The sequence below is a fragment of the Furipterus horrens genome, unplaced genomic scaffold (assembly GCF_987537825.1).
Source record: "Furipterus horrens unplaced genomic scaffold, mFurHor1.1.pri manual_scaffold_6, whole genome shotgun sequence".
NCBI lineage: Eukaryota > Metazoa > Chordata > Mammalia > Chiroptera > Furipteridae > Furipterus > Furipterus horrens.
Window position 1 is genome coordinate 78,967,555 of NW_028327176.1, and position 15,974 is coordinate 78,983,528.

At 37.5% G+C, this 15,974-nt stretch overlaps 1 non-coding gene across 1 annotated transcript; it reads right to left on the reverse strand.

Annotated features, from left to right (window-relative positions):
• Positions 1 to 13,771: 13,771 nt before the first annotated feature.
• Positions 13,772 to 13,845, reverse strand: TRNAN-GUU (transfer RNA asparagine (anticodon GUU)). Its single transcript has one exon. It is a non-coding gene; the product is annotated as a tRNA-Asn (tRNA).
• Between the last annotated feature and the right edge of the window lie 2,129 nt (positions 13,846 to 15,974).

A 15,974-nucleotide genomic window follows, 5' to 3' on the forward strand; every position in this document is an offset into this window, starting at 1 on the left:
TAAATGAAGCAGAAGATCAGATCAGTGATTTAGAGGACAATGTAGAAAAAAATTCCCAGACAATACAACAAAATAAAAAAAAGTTTTAAAAAGAACAAAGAGGGTTGAAGAGAACTGCAGGACAACATGAAAAAAAACAAAACAAAACACAATATTAGAATCATAGGGATACATGAAGGAGAAGAGGAGGATCAAGGGATAGAAAACCTGACAGGAAAAGTAATGACAGAAAATTTTCTTAATCTGATGAGAGAAAAAGTCATGCAAGTACAGGAAGCACAGAGGATTCCAATGAAGATGAACCCAAAAAGGCCCACTCCAAAGCACATCATAATTAAAATGCCAACATTCAAAGACAAAGTAAGAATCCTATAAGCAGCAAGAGAAAAACAGCAAATAACATACAAGGGAGCTCCAATAAGGCTATCAACCGATTTCTCAACAGAAACACTACAAGCCAGAAGGGAATGGTCAAAAATATTTGAAGCAGTGAAAAACAAAGGCCTACAACCAAGACTACCTACCCAGAAAGGCTCTCATTCAAAATGGAAGGTGAAATAAGGAGTTTCTCAGACAAAGGAAGACTAAAATAATACATATCCACCAAACCAGCATTGCAAGAAATGCTAAAGGGAATTCTTTAAGAAAAAGAAGAAGAAAAAAAAAAAAAAAGAGAGGGAGGGTAACACAGGTACAAAGGGAAATGAATAAATACCTGTATAATAACCACAAATGTAAATGAATTAAACTCTCCTACTAAAAGACATAGGGTAGAGAATGAATATGAAAACATGACCCACATATATACTGTCTACAAAAAACACACCTCAAAACAAAAGATTGACACAGACTGAAAGTGAAAAAATGGAAAAACGTATTCCAAGCAAATGTACACACACACACAAAAAAAAGCTGGGGTAGCAATACTTATACCAGACAAAACAGATTTCACAGTAAAAGCCATAAAAAGAGACAGAGAAGGACATTTCATAATACTTAGGGGAACAACCCATCAAGAAGATGTAACCCTGGTAAGCATATATGCACCTAACATAGGAGCACCCAAATATATAAGGAAAATATGAGAAGACTACAAGAAGGATATCAACAGCAACACACCCATAGTAGGGCACGTTAACACTCAATTATCAACAATAGACAGATCTTTGAAGCAAAGAAATAAAAAGGATATTGAGGAATTGAACAACACACTAAACCAAATGGACTTAACTGATATATATATATATATATATATATATATATATATATATATATATAAATTTTTACCCCAAAGAAGCAAAATATATATTTTTTCAAATGCAAATGGGACATTTTCAAAGATAGACAACATGATAGGACACAAAACAAGCCTCAACAAATTCAAGAAAATTGAAATTATATCAAGCATCTTTTCAGACCACAATGCCTTGAAACTAGAAATTAACCATAAGGAAAAAAATCAAATACATCAAACTCATGGAGAATGAATAACATGATATTAAATAATGAATGGGTTAACAATGATATCAAAGAAGAAATCAAGAAGTTTCTGGAAACAAATGATAATGAACACACAACAGCCCAAAACCTACGGGACATAGAAAAAGCAGTCCTAAGAGGGAAGTTCATAGCAATATAGCCACATCTGAAAGGATAGAATAATCTCAAATAAAAAATCTAACCCTACAGCTACAAGAACTAGAACAACAACACACAAAACCCAGGGCGAGTAGAAGGAAGGAAATCATCAAGATCAGAGCAGAATTAAATGACATAGAGACCAAAAAAAAAAAAAAAAAAATTCAAAAGATTAACAAAAGTAGAAGCTGGTTCTTTGAAGAAATAAACAAAATCAACAAGCTTTTAGCCAGACTCATCAAGAAAAAAAGGAAGAAAACTCAAATAAACAAAATCAGGAACTAAAGAGGAGAAATCATGACTGCTATCACAGAAATACAGAGGATTATAAGAAATGACTATGAACAACTGTATGGCAAGAAATTTGAAAACCCAGATGAAATGGGCAAATTTCTAGAAACATATAATTTTCCAAAACTGAATCAAGAAGAAGTAGAAAACCTGAACAGAAAAATAACAAAGAGTGAAATTGAAAGAGTAATAAAAAATCTTCCGGCACACAAAAATCCTGGATCAGATGGCTTCATGGACAAATTTTACAAAACTTTTAGGGAAGAACTAACTCCTACTCTCCTCAAACTATTCCAAAAAATCCAAGAAGAGGGAAAAATTCCTAACTCGTTCAATGAAGCCAGTATTACCCTAATTCCAAAACCAGGTCAAGACACAACACAGGCCAATATCGCTGATAAACATAGATGCTAAAATCCTCAACAAAATATTGGCAAACAGGATCCAGCAACACATTAAAAAGATTGTACACCACGATCAAGTGTGATTCATCCCAGCGATGCAAGGACGGTTTAATAGTCACAAATCAATAAATATAATACACCACCTAAACTAAATGAAAAAAAAATCACATGATCATATCAATAGATGCTGAAAAAGCATTTGATAAAATACAACACTCATTTATGATAAAAACACTCAGCAAAAGGGGAATAGCGAGAGCATACCTCAACATAATTAAGGCTATATATGAGAAACCTGAAGCTGACATCATACTCAATGGATAAAACCTGAAATCATTTCCCCTGAGATCAGGAACAAGACAAGGATGCCCACTATCTCCACTCCTATTCAACAGAGTGTTGGAAGTTCTAGCTACAGCATGAAACAAGAAAAATAAATAAAAGGCATCCAAATTGGGAAAGAGGAAGTAAAACTGTCATTATTTGCAGATGCCATGATAGTATATGTAAAAAGCCCTATAGACTTCACAAACTACTAGACATAATAAGCTAATTTGGCAAAAATAGCAGGGTACAAAGTAAGTATACAGAAATCTAAGGCATTTCTGTATACCAACAATGAAACGTCTGAGATATAAACTAAAAAAAAAAAAAAATTAAAAAAAAAACCATTTACTATAGAAAGAAGAAAAATAAAGTACCTAGGAATAAACTTAACTATAGAGATAAAAGACCTGTACTTGGAAAACTACATAACACTGAAGAAAGAAATTAAGGAAATACAAATAAATGGAGGCAAATACAATGTTCTTGGATGGGAAGAACCAACATCATCAAAATGGCCATACTACCCAAAGCAATTTACAGATTCAATGCAATCCCTATTAAAATACCAATGACATATTTCACAGACCTATAACGAATACTTCAAAAATTTATATGGAATCAAAAAAGACCCCAAATAACCAAAGAAATCTTGAGACAGAAGTACACAGCAGGAGAAATCACAATACCAGGCATCAAATTATAGGACAAAGCTATTGTGATCAAAACAGTCTTATACTGGCATAAGAACAGACCTATAGATCAATGAAACAGAATAGAGAGCCCAGAAATAAATCCAGGCCTCTGTAGTCAACTAATATTCGACAAAGTGCGAAGAAACATAAAATGGAATGAGAAGAGCCTCTTCAACAAATGGTGCTTGGAGAACTGGACAGGGATATGCAAAAAAAATGAAACTAGACCACCAAGTTACACCACACACCAGAATAAACTCAACATGGATAAAAGACTTATATGTAAGCTGTGGCACCATAAAAGTCCTAGAAGAAAACATATGCAGGAAAATTTCAAATGTCCCATGTAGCAATATTTTTACCAATACATCTCCTAAGGCAAGGGAAAGAAGGGAAAAATAAACAAATGAGGATACAAACTAAAGAGTTTCTGCTCAGCAAAAGAAAACACCAGCAAGATGAAAAGGAAACCAACCATATGAGAAAACATATTTTCCAATGATACCTCAGACAAGGGATTGATCTCCAAAATATATTAAGAACTTACACATCTCAACACCAAGAAGACAGACAGCCCAATTAAAAAATGGGCAAAAGACCTGAACAAACACTTCTCCAAGGAGGATACACAGAGGGTCCATAGACACATGAAAGAATGCTCAACATCACTAACCATCAGAGACATACAAATAAAAACCACGATGAGATACCACTTTACACCAGTCAGAATGGCCATCATCAACCGATCAACAAACAACAAGTGCTGGCAAGGATGTGGAGAAATGGGAACCCTACTGCACTGTTGGTGGGAATGCAGACTTGTGTTGCCACTATGGAAAACAGTATGGAATTACCTCAAAAAACTAAATATGGAACTGCCTTTTGAACCAGCGATTCCACTGCTAGGATTATACATGAAAAATCCTGAAACCCCAATTCAAAAGAACTTATGCACCCCTATGTTTATAGCAGTGCTGTTTACAATAGCTAAGTGCTGGGAACAGCCTAAGTACCCATCTGTAGATGAGTGGATTAAAAAATGTGGTACATTTACACAATGAAGTACTGTGCAGCAGAAAGAAAGAACTCCTGCCATTTGTGACAACATGGATGGAACTAGAGAGAATTATGCTTAGTGAAATAAGCCAGGCAATGAAGGAAAAGTACCATATGATATCACCTAATACAGGAGACTAAGGAACAACACAAACAAATGAACTAAGTTGAACAAGGAACAGAAGAACAGTTATCAAGGGGAATAGGGGAGGGAGAGAAGGGGGATTAGTAAGGGAAGGGTTTAGTCAAAGAACATATATAAATAACTCATGGACATGCACTACAGAGCGGGGGGATATGACTGTGGGAGAAGGGGTGGGCTGGGTCGGGGGTAGCAATAGGGGGAAATGGGACAGCTATAATTGAAAAACAATAATAAAAATTAAAAAATAAATTAAAAAATAAAACATTTCAGAAAGAAAAGAATAGGCAAGGACTGAATTAGAATGACTTATTAATGCGGTAAAATTATGTCCGTGGGCATTAGGAGTTCATCAAACATCTTTAGAAACACTTATTTGAAACAATGTCAAATGTACAGTTAAATGGCAAATACAGTACAAAAAACTTGATTTTCCCAGAATCTTTTGAGAGTAAGTTTCTGATACAATGTGTCATCACCACCAAATAGTACATTGTATATTCAGTACAAATAAGGACACTCTTTTGCTTAGTTATGACATCAATGTCAAACTAAGAAAATTAACCTTGATATGTTACAAAAAATTGAGTTTTAAAAACATTTTGTATTCAGTTGTTACACTCTTTAGCTTTCCTCAGTCTGGAATATTTTCTTACTCTCTTCTTGATTTTTGTAAGTTCGACACATTCACATGTTTTAAGCTTGTTATTTTGCAAGATTTCCTCTACTTAGGCTTGTCTCATGTTTCTTCATGTTTAGACTCAGGTTGTGCAACTTTGGCAGAACCCATGTAGTATTCCATCAATGCCACACAATATCACTGTCTTCCCCTATTAGCGATGTTACCTTTTGATCATTTGATTAAGATGGTATTTCTTAAACTTCTTCAATGTACAGTAACTTTTTTTTTTCTCTATGTAATTTAATATTTTGTGAAATAGTATTTGAGACTGCCCCTGGCTGGTTTGGCTCAGTGGATTGAGCGTCGGCCTGCGAGCTAAGTGTCGCTGGTTCGATCTTCCAGTCAGGGCACATCAGAGAAGGAAAACTCTGACTCCAAAAAACCTCCGCTGCCTTGCGGCATACCTCTTCAGGGGAAAGGCTAAGGGAGTAAACCCCGACAGAAAATCCGGAGCCGGAGTCCCTAAGGCGGTTTGACGTTGTAGTCAACACCGGCAACTCCTGCGGCGCACCTGAAGCCAAGCTGTATTGACTCCGTCTTTCCCTTGGATCCTTCAGCTGCGAAGAGAGGGGGGGGTCTGCTGCATGGGCAACAGCAGACCCTCCATATCACCCTGCCCAGGCTCTGTAGCTTCAGCTCCACTGGAGAGGACACTCCAGCGTCATCGTAAGATGTCGATTCGACACGGGGGGAGACAGATGCCGTGTCACTCCCGAGTCGGACTGCACAGCCATTCTCGGCGGTGCAGATGGACTCTTGAGAAACTACACCATCGTCTCTTGAGAAACTACACCATCGTCTCTCGAGACGGACGGCTGCCGACGAGTATTTGAGACTATATAAATATCACACTCCTCATCAACTGTTGATTTGTGTATTTGTTTGTTTATATCTAGATAGACATATCGATTTCTAATTTAATCCAAGGGTAATAACCTCTTTATGATCATGGTTTTGTTTGATAATCAAACTGTACTATATCTGGCCAGTGAGAAATCTTCTGACTTTTTGGAAAGTCATAATCAATTTTTTTGCACTCCTTGTGTAGGGACATTAAGATGTTCCTAGTTTATCATGTAATTTTTCTGCCTTAGTACTGGATTCAGTAATTTTTTCAAAAAGCTCTGACCAATAGAATAGTGTTTAAAAAGTAAGATCTAGATTCTAAGAGGACATATTGGTCTTGAGATAATACTTCTTCCAGGTTCTGTCAGTGGATGGAAACACACACACACTCACTGATGTATATTCAAATTTATATATCTATATGTAGTTATCTAAATTAAAAATAATATGTTAACACTGATACCTTCTCCCCAGTCCAACATTTCAGGATCCATTCTAGTGTTTACTTCTACATACAACTTTGTTTTCAAACAGTGAAAAAACTGTTTTTATTGTCCTGTGTACTCACTTGATATATATTTCTGTATCTAGTTTATCTATTGCCACTTTTCCTACTCTGACATCCTATTTGTTTATTGCTCCTACCTCTTACCTATCGTCTCTGTGCTCTTCTTATGCTACCCAAGCATTAATACTCTCTGTCATCATTAGTATATTTTAGAAAGGTCAAAATTGTGTTTTGGGATGGTGAACACTGCAGCAGGATTGCTAACTTGAAGGGAGTAAAGAATGACACTTGCAGTTTGAGTAAACTATTTAAAGCAAATATTCAGGCAAAAGGTAATGAGATAGGAAAGTGGGGTAGATTTAAGACACATATCTCTGACAAAGTACCACAGTAGTAGTGAAATTGATGAAGTGTTTAATCAAACTATTAAGGTTCAAAGTTTGAGAGACTGAGTGATTTCTCAACATTGTGAATATGGGTAGAGATAAAAATATTTGTTTTCTAGGATTTTGTTTTATAGTTGGAAAAAAGATGATTTTAGATTTAAACATGTTCAGTATGAGATGTTGGCAAGAACTTTTTTTCTATTGAAATGATTTGGGTAGAACCCTGGTTGTATTGAGTTAAGGAATGAATGAGGTTTAGATTTCTTGTACTGGAAAAATAAAGCAGAGAGTATTTTCATTTTGTTCTTTTAAGATTTTCTTGTTTTGGTGGTGATTTACTTGCTAATATTATGACCTTACCTTCTTCTCTTAAAGACAGCTGTAGAATATGCTCTCTACATCCAACAAAAGTAGGGTTTTTTTTTTTCTCTTTTCCTCTTTCACTGTCTTCCATCTTCACTCACTGTCTCTGAGGTGTGTGACTAAGGAGATTAGGAGCCATGCTTGAATGGGGAAGAATAGCTAGAAGGGGAAATTATGAGTCTAGCTGCTTTTTTCTTTTTTCAGTTCTGCTATTTACAATGTTACTAGTTTCTTCTCACTGCTGTAGCAAATTATGAAAAACTTAGAGTCTTAGAACATCATAAACATTTTTATATTTTTAGTTCTGGAGGTAATAAATCTTAAGTGAGTCTTATGGGCTAAAATAAAAATGTTGGCAGAGCTTTATTTCTTCTTCACTCTCTAGAGAAGGCAGTTTCCTTGCTTTTACCAGTTTCTATACTAGGCTCACATTCCTTGGCTAGTGGCTCCTTCTTGCATTTTCAAAATATAACATCTGCTTGAATTGTCACATCTCATCCTTTTATGACTTCAAGCCTCATGCTCTCATTTTATAAAGATCCTTGTTATTACATTGGGTTCACTTGGATAATCCAGAATGGCCTCTTCCTTTAATGATATTTAACTGGATCAAATCAGAAAAGTCATTTTAACATGTTAGGTCTCATAATTAATGGTTTGGGGTATTAGGACATGAACATCTTTGAGGAGTGCTATTATTGTCTATTGACTGTACTCAACAAAGTGTTCAACACTTAACACTAGGCAAAGGTACTTTCTGTACATATACACACTGTTAAGTAAGTCAAGTGCAATTTCTCAGTAAATCCTTAAAGTAAGCCTATGGGATAGATACCATTATTGCATATTATTTTATATAAGGAGATGTACAAAATTTAAACAACTTACCAAATATTAAGCAACTGTTAACTCCAAAACTGACCCAGATGTGTGATTCAAAAACATATACTTGTAAACAATGACTGTACAAACTAGGTACTGTAGGTGTTATTTTTATTTCCATACGATAGATAGTAACATCAAGAATTTAAAGAACTCGAGTAATACAACAACAGCAACAACGACAACAAAATATATAGTAGCAGAAGAGTGTCTGGAAGGCTTATGGGCATAACTTAAAGGATCTTGTTTGTAGACTGACATCTTGGTCTGACTGTGTGCAAGTTCCACTTTCTCTCCAGCAAGCTTCTGACACTTGAGGTAGATAAGTGGCTATTATAACTCAGATAATGGAAAAGCCAAAGAAGGGTAGGAGTCATACATATGTAAAGTAAAGGAAAACACAATGGTAGAAAATAAAGAGGGTAAGAAGGATAGCTTGAAGACAATTTTTAAAAAAGAGGCAAGACTGGAGATGATGTCTTCTTCTTGGCTCTAGAAATAACTTGTGGCCTTAGTATTTGTGTAACCAGATTTGATGGGCTAGGAATAGAATTGGTGCCTGTTGTGGCTGGATTTCCCAGGGAGGCAATATTATAAAAGTTAATGCCTAAAAGTCTATTTACTTCCTTCCATATATGAAACATTGACAACTACAAATATAGTACTTCCTCAAGGTTTTTTGTTGTTGTTATTTTGAGAATATTTATTTTATTAAGTAATTATAATGATAATTTAAGAGTTTCTAAAATTAAATTTATCAAATATTTTTCTCATAAGAATACACCAAGTCACCAATAAAATATATGTAAAATTAAACCAAACATAACTGAAAATTAGATATGGTCTTCAGTTTTATTTTCCCATTTATGACTCCCAACACCTGATTTTTTGCATCGGGCATAAATTTCTCTCCTGCACATAGGTAACTTTAAGAAGGAACAAAATTACAACTATAACCATTACTAAAACTACCATCATCACCACCAACTCTTGTGCCCAAAGTGCCATTTATATAATTCTTACCAAATGGCAAACAGCCAATGCAAAATTCTTTCATTCAAATGCTGTACATTCTTTGGTGATTTCAATGTGAAAAACACCATGCTATAATATCTTCATATAATTTTCTAAGATTGTAATTGGATAACTTCTGATAACAGTAGCTACTTAGGCAAATGAAGAATGACTAATGACTTTAAGACTGGTGTTACTGAAAGCTTTAGCACATATTTGTACTATTCTTAAACTTCACATTAAAAGTTTTTGATAATGTGGAATAATGTAAAAGACCACAAGCATTAACCTCAGACACCTTATAAATATCTAGATGGTTAATCCTTGTCTATTAACATTTCCATTTGTTAGCTCTGGGGGCCATGAGCACATAACAATTTCTCTTGGCTTTAGCTTCTTTATAATAATTACCTTATGAAAATATTAGGTATATTAAAAAGAATTTTATTTCCTCTCTATATTCTTCTATAAGAAAGCTCTGTACAAGTACTTTTGAGAAAAAACATTTTGGAACAAGTATAGCAGATTTGAGGGATGGAAAGGTGGCAGCCAACTAGGTGGAGGCAGAGTCCACTTGCTCCTGCACCCAGCTTGGACACTTTACTGATCTTCCAAAAAATAAGCTGAACATTCAATGGAATCTTAGCTGATATGAAGTTTGAAAGCCAAGGAGTACAAAAGATCCTTCACAATGGGCAGTAAGGGGATTTTATATGTGGACTGAGAAATACCCTGGGCATGGCACCTACAGCCATAGAGCCCATAGCACCTGCAACTGAGGAGAGGTTGGTCAGAGATCACAGCTTTTTGGCTCCTTCCCTTCCCAGGTCAGGGAATCCCCCTGCCCAAGCAGGGAGTGACTTAGATATACAAAGCTTGGGAGATCCAAGCTACACGTACACAGTACTAACACACCCAAAGCTGCAATGGTAAATACCAATCGGGAGAGAGCCAGGGAAAGAGAGGGATACTATATGCACCGGGGTCTAGTGGAGGAGGCTGGATGTGGCAAGCTGTGTGTGTGAAAGGCTTGACTTTTTGGAGAGATGGCATGTATGGAAAGCCAGACAGTGGGCTCAGTGCTGCAGAGTGCCCATTGAGATTTTAAAAAAGGTGGCTAAAGCATGCTGAGCCGGGACCCTGTGCACAGATTCCCTGCCACCAGGGGGAAAAGTTTGAGGGTGCAATTTGCTCCCATTCAGTGCATCTGGGCAGATTCATCAGAAAGATGCACAACAAGGGAATTTCTTGGCCTGAGACTGGCACAGTTGCACAGAGCAGAGGGTGTGGACCTCTGGATGCAACGAAGGCTGTGCGCTGGGAACTGTGCACCTGAAAGTATTGAAAGCCAGACAGAGCCCCCTTCCCAGACAGAACCTCTGGGAAGGGAAGGTCAAACCCAGCCCATACCTCCTACAGGAAGGGGAAGATCTGAAAAACAGGCTGGATGGTCTCAAGAACCCTGTAGGATGCATTTCCACAAGAGAAAGACAATAAAAGGAATGCCTGGGGGGCCCATTTTGAACTCCTCTCAAGGAGACAAATACACTGGCCCTATTTTCTCTGAAGCCAGTGAAGCAGTAAGATCAGAAAGTGCAGCAAGGGAAATTCAAGGCCCCGTCCAGCCTTGGCTAGGCTCACACACAGAGCTGCCATCAACACCATGCAGGAGAGAGCTGACCCTCTTACACAGGTTGTCACCTACCCACTGTGGAAAGTGGGACCAATAAAATGACATTGGTTCAATCAAGATAAAATAAAGTATATAAAACAAAGTGGAGTCACTCATGTTAACTAAAATGGCTTTCAGTAAGCCATGGCATTTTGATTCAAGAGGAAAACTGCCTAAAGACACTTCTGGCAAGGGGACACAGCTAAGATATCTGCCCATGTGATCAGAATAGTCAGAGGGGAACCACTCATAGGTAGACTCCTGGGGAAATTCCACTCTTGCTATCAAGGATGTCAAGCAAAGCAACCATGTGCCCCCTGATGCCAAGATATTTATTGAAACGACCCAGAAGGGAGAAGTACATCACTTCTCAGGTATAACTGAAGCAATGCCAGGCCACTGCTGAGACGGCCAAGCTCCACACACCAGAGTGCTGCTCCATGCCACACTGACCTCCCTTGGCATTGGCTGCTGGAGGCTCTGCCCTGATGGACTGAGGACTTCACCTGCAATGCTACCCACCTGGCTCCAGGGATCTTTCCTTGCAAGATGCTGACAGTTTCTCTGTCCACTGTGCTGTCTGCTGGACTTGCAGATTGAGACTCTGAGACTTTGGATCATTAGCGGCCATTGATTGCTGTGTTTTTATGTGTGATAATTCTCTTGGATTGCTAAAGTGTGAGTAGGCTAATAATGTATGTTGAGGTTCTACTTTGAGAGAACCTGCATTCAGTAAAAGCTGAGTGAATAGCATAGTTGCTGTGTGTGACTCTTGTCTGTTTTTTGGTGCCGGGCTGCTCAGCAGGCAGCTAGCCAAGCAGCTGCCTGGCTGACTTATAGGAAAGATTATATCATGAACACATGCTTGTGACCCCCACTCCCTACCCCATTAAATGGACAGCTATTTAATCAGAAATTAACTATACATTATTGAAAATAAGCTGGGACAGACCAACGCAGGTGGTCCAGGGGTAAGGGGAACACACCCACAATTTTCCCAGAAGACTGAATAATGCCTCCCCAGGGAGACCTAGGGGCCCCACCTTCCCAATCACAACAGAAGCTTCCTCTAGAGGCAAAAAGTTGGAGGGCCCACTCCGGAACCTTAAGCTGATTAAAAAAAAAAAAAAAAAAAAAAAAAACAGAAACAGATCCAGAAAGAGAAGACAGAAAGCAAACTCCAAATGGCTGAGATGAATGTAACTTCACTCTTCTTTAGAATTTGCAGGTTTTTTTCTTTTTTGTTTTTTCTTCTTTTCTCCCTTTCACATAGCCTCTTACTATTTCATATTTCTTCTTTTGCTTCAGTTGTATTCAAACTAATCCACTGACCTTTTATTGTTTATTCTTTTTATTCAGATTTAATATTATTTTTTTTATTTTATTGTCATTTCAAATCTCACATTGGTCCTTCCCTTATCTTACACTATTTTTTTCTTATTCCTTCCCTTTCTTACTGTTGTAAATTTTATTTTCTCCCATGCTACACCTTATTCCTCATACTATTTATGCTCCCTCTATCTTCTCAAAAGAATTTTTACTTCTTTTAGTTAGCTCACATTCTTTCCCCCCCTCTTATAATATTCTTATTTCTTGTCACCTTTATAATTTGTGGCTTGTTGGGTGTGGATATTATGGTTATTCCTGTTATTATTCAATGGTATTTCTATTTGTTCACTATTTTTTGTACTTCAAATCTCATAGGTTAGTTTCCCTCTGTCTTACTCCATTTTGGCTTCTCCCTGCCCTTGCTCATTTGAGTTCGGAATTTTATTTTTATTTTACCCTTTCATAGCCTGGATTCTATTTTTTATTCTTATTAGTTTATTTCCACCTATTTTCTCAAAACCACTTTTCTTTATTGTAGACATCTTACATCCTTTTTTCTCTTTTGTATAATATTTTCATTCCCTTTCTACCTTTATTAATCCTTGCTCAGCTGTCATTGTTATTGACACTGTAGTTTTCTACAATTTTATTCCCTTTGGTCCACTACATTTTACTTTTTATTTCAAACCTTCTAGTATACTCTTCTACTTTTTTACTCTATTTTTCCATCACCCTTCCCTATTTTACTTGTGTTTCAAATTTCTTTCTCTCCTTTTCTTTGACTCATTTATATTTCCTACTCATAATATTTCTCCTCCTTCCTCCACCTCATAATCATTTTTATTTCCTTTAGTCATCTTATATTCCATTTTTCCTATCTTAGAATATTCTTTATCTCTCTCCACCTTTATTAATCTTTGCTCAATTGTTGTTGATACTGCTGATGTTGTAGGAGGTACTTCTGCTGGTATGGGCTGAGTTTTCTGGTAATTTTTTGTTAACCAGTACCTGTATAACAGCAAACAGTAACATGGCAGGGTTTGTGATTCCCAGATAATCAGCTGGAGGGAAGAACCTATCAATTAATTAACCACTAATAAGAATAACCCAAATACAACAAGAGATTCCAAATAAACTTAATAAAGGGCAACCCTAGAGTATCCAGATTAAAGTATCAAAGAGACTGGGTGAGAGCTCTATAGAAAAGAATGGAAAATAAAAGAAGTCTTTCAAAACTGAAAGTGAACGATGACGTTTACAGACCCGCAGATGCTGAAAGACTTCTTCCCCAGCAGACCCACAATACACGAAACATGAAAGGAGCCCTCCACAAAGTACGACGCTGATACCGGATGGAAGTCTGGGTTTACACAAAGGGATCAAGAACGACAAAAATGGTATCTGCCCAGGAAAACATGTAAGATGAGCCGCAGAAGACCAGACGGACTTCTTAGTGGAGGAAGCCTCTCTCCTTAATGGTTGAGGCAGAACGTGCAAAGAACGAGCCGCAACGTTTTACCTTTTTAACAATAAGAAAGACGTCCCTGGGTGGGCTCGAACCACCAACCTTTCGGTTAACAGCCGAACGCGCTAACCCATTGCGCCACAGAGACCTGCTGTGCCTGAACTCTCAAGGCGGTAGAGAACAAGTACTTGGTCACCGCTGGGTGGAGCCCAAGTCCCTGCTGCCGGACAGAGGGCCGTGAGGATTCCCAAACCTTGAAAACCGGACGTGTTGGTGGCTTTTGAAACCCGCGCACTGGGTGATTCTGAAGGCAATGGGGCAGTCGAATGGTCTCCTGGCCTTGCTCCACTCCTGCCTCAGATGCCAGCGCCCTGGAGAGATCCGGGGTCGCAAACCTTGGGCCTGGGCAGAGTGGGGCCCATGGGAAGCTGAACGGCATGTGGGCGCCGGTGGGCTCCCACCATGACTTTGCTCCTGCTAAACTCGACCCTCCACACTGCTGACGCTCCCCTCGCTGCACCTGGCAGAGATGGCTGGGGCGGGAGCTGGAAAGTGTGTGTGGGATGGGGTTTCAAACAGAGCAAACGCGAGATGGAGGGAAAGGTACTCCTATGTTAGGCATTTTTAATTTGCCCTATCACTCACTGATTCCCAAAAAATTCTGTGCTGTTTCATTTTGGGTATTTTTAATTGTTCATGGCTTTATGTCCCGTAATCTTTTTTTCTGCAATATTTAGTTAATTCCATCTAGTTAATTTATTATCTCAGACGTTGTTGCTTCCATCTCTAAAGTTTGAGTTTGGGCATTGGTGTATGTTCCACATTTCTAATTAACTCTTCGGACATTTGTAACAGTCATAATAACTGTATTAAAGTTCACTTTAACATCGTGTCATTTATGGTTCGGTTTCAATAGAGTAAAAAATAAATAAATAAACAAATAAAGTATCAAAGAGACTGCACCACTGAGTCCCACAGGTCTCCTAACACAGAAGATCACAGGGAGGCAAAGCAGACCAATCTAATATGCAAAAACAAAAAAGAAGAATCACCTAAAAGAAATAGACAAAGAAACAACCCCTAAACAAACGGAAAGGAGAAATCCCCAGTAAGACTGCTAAACAATATTGTAACAAGCAAACTATCAGACATTGAGTTTAAACTGATGATGATAAATATGCCCAAGAATTTCAGGGAGAACTGCTAAGTACAGGAAAGCTACAGGGAACTTACTGTGAACTACAGCAGAATGACAAAGGACATAGAAAATATCAGTGAGCCAGGAGGAAATGAAAAACACAATATCTGGAATGAAGAGCATGGTAGAATGAATTAAGAGCAGAAAGACTATTAGATTGAATAAGAAATCTGGAGGACAAGTAGAAAAAAATTCTCAGACAGAGCAATGAAACAAAAATGATAATAATCAAAAAGAACAAAGGAAGATTAAGGAAGCTGCAGGACTATATGGAATGGAAGATAACCATATAATAGGAATACCAGAAGGAGAAGAAGAGGAGCAAGGGATAGAAAACCTGTTTGGAAAAGTAATGACAGAAAGCTTACCTAACTTAATGTGAGAAAAAGTCATGTGGGTCCAGGAAGCACAGAGGCTCCCAATCAAGATAAAACCAAAGAGGCCTACTCTAAGACACATCATAATTAAAATGGCAAAATTCAAAGACAAAGAGAGAATCTTAAAGGCAGCACAGGAGAAACAGCTAATAACATACAAGGGAGTTTCAATAAGGCTATCAGCTGATTTCTCAACAGAAACACTACAAGTCAGAAGAGAATGGCAAAAAACATTACAAATAATGAAAAGGAAAATCCTATAACCAAGACATCTACCCAGCAAGACTCTCATTCAAAATATAAGGTGAAATGAAGTTTCTCATACAAAAAAAAGCTAAAAGAATACATCTTCACCAAACCAACATGTAATACAAGCTAAAGAGATGGCTATGAGAGAGAGAGAGAGTACAAACGGAAACATTGGCAATGAATAAATATTTATCAATAATAATCTTAAATGTAAATAGAGTAAATGCTCCAATCAAAAGACATAGGGTAGCTGAATGGATAAGAAAACATGATCCACATATACACTGTCTACAAGAGACCCACCTCAGAACAAAAGATCTACACAAACTGAAAATGAAGGAATGGAAAAATATTCCAAGCAAATGGACATGAAAAGACAAAAACAAAGCTGGTTTAGCAATACTTATATCCTACAAAATAGACTTCAAAACAAAGGACATAAAAAGAAACAGA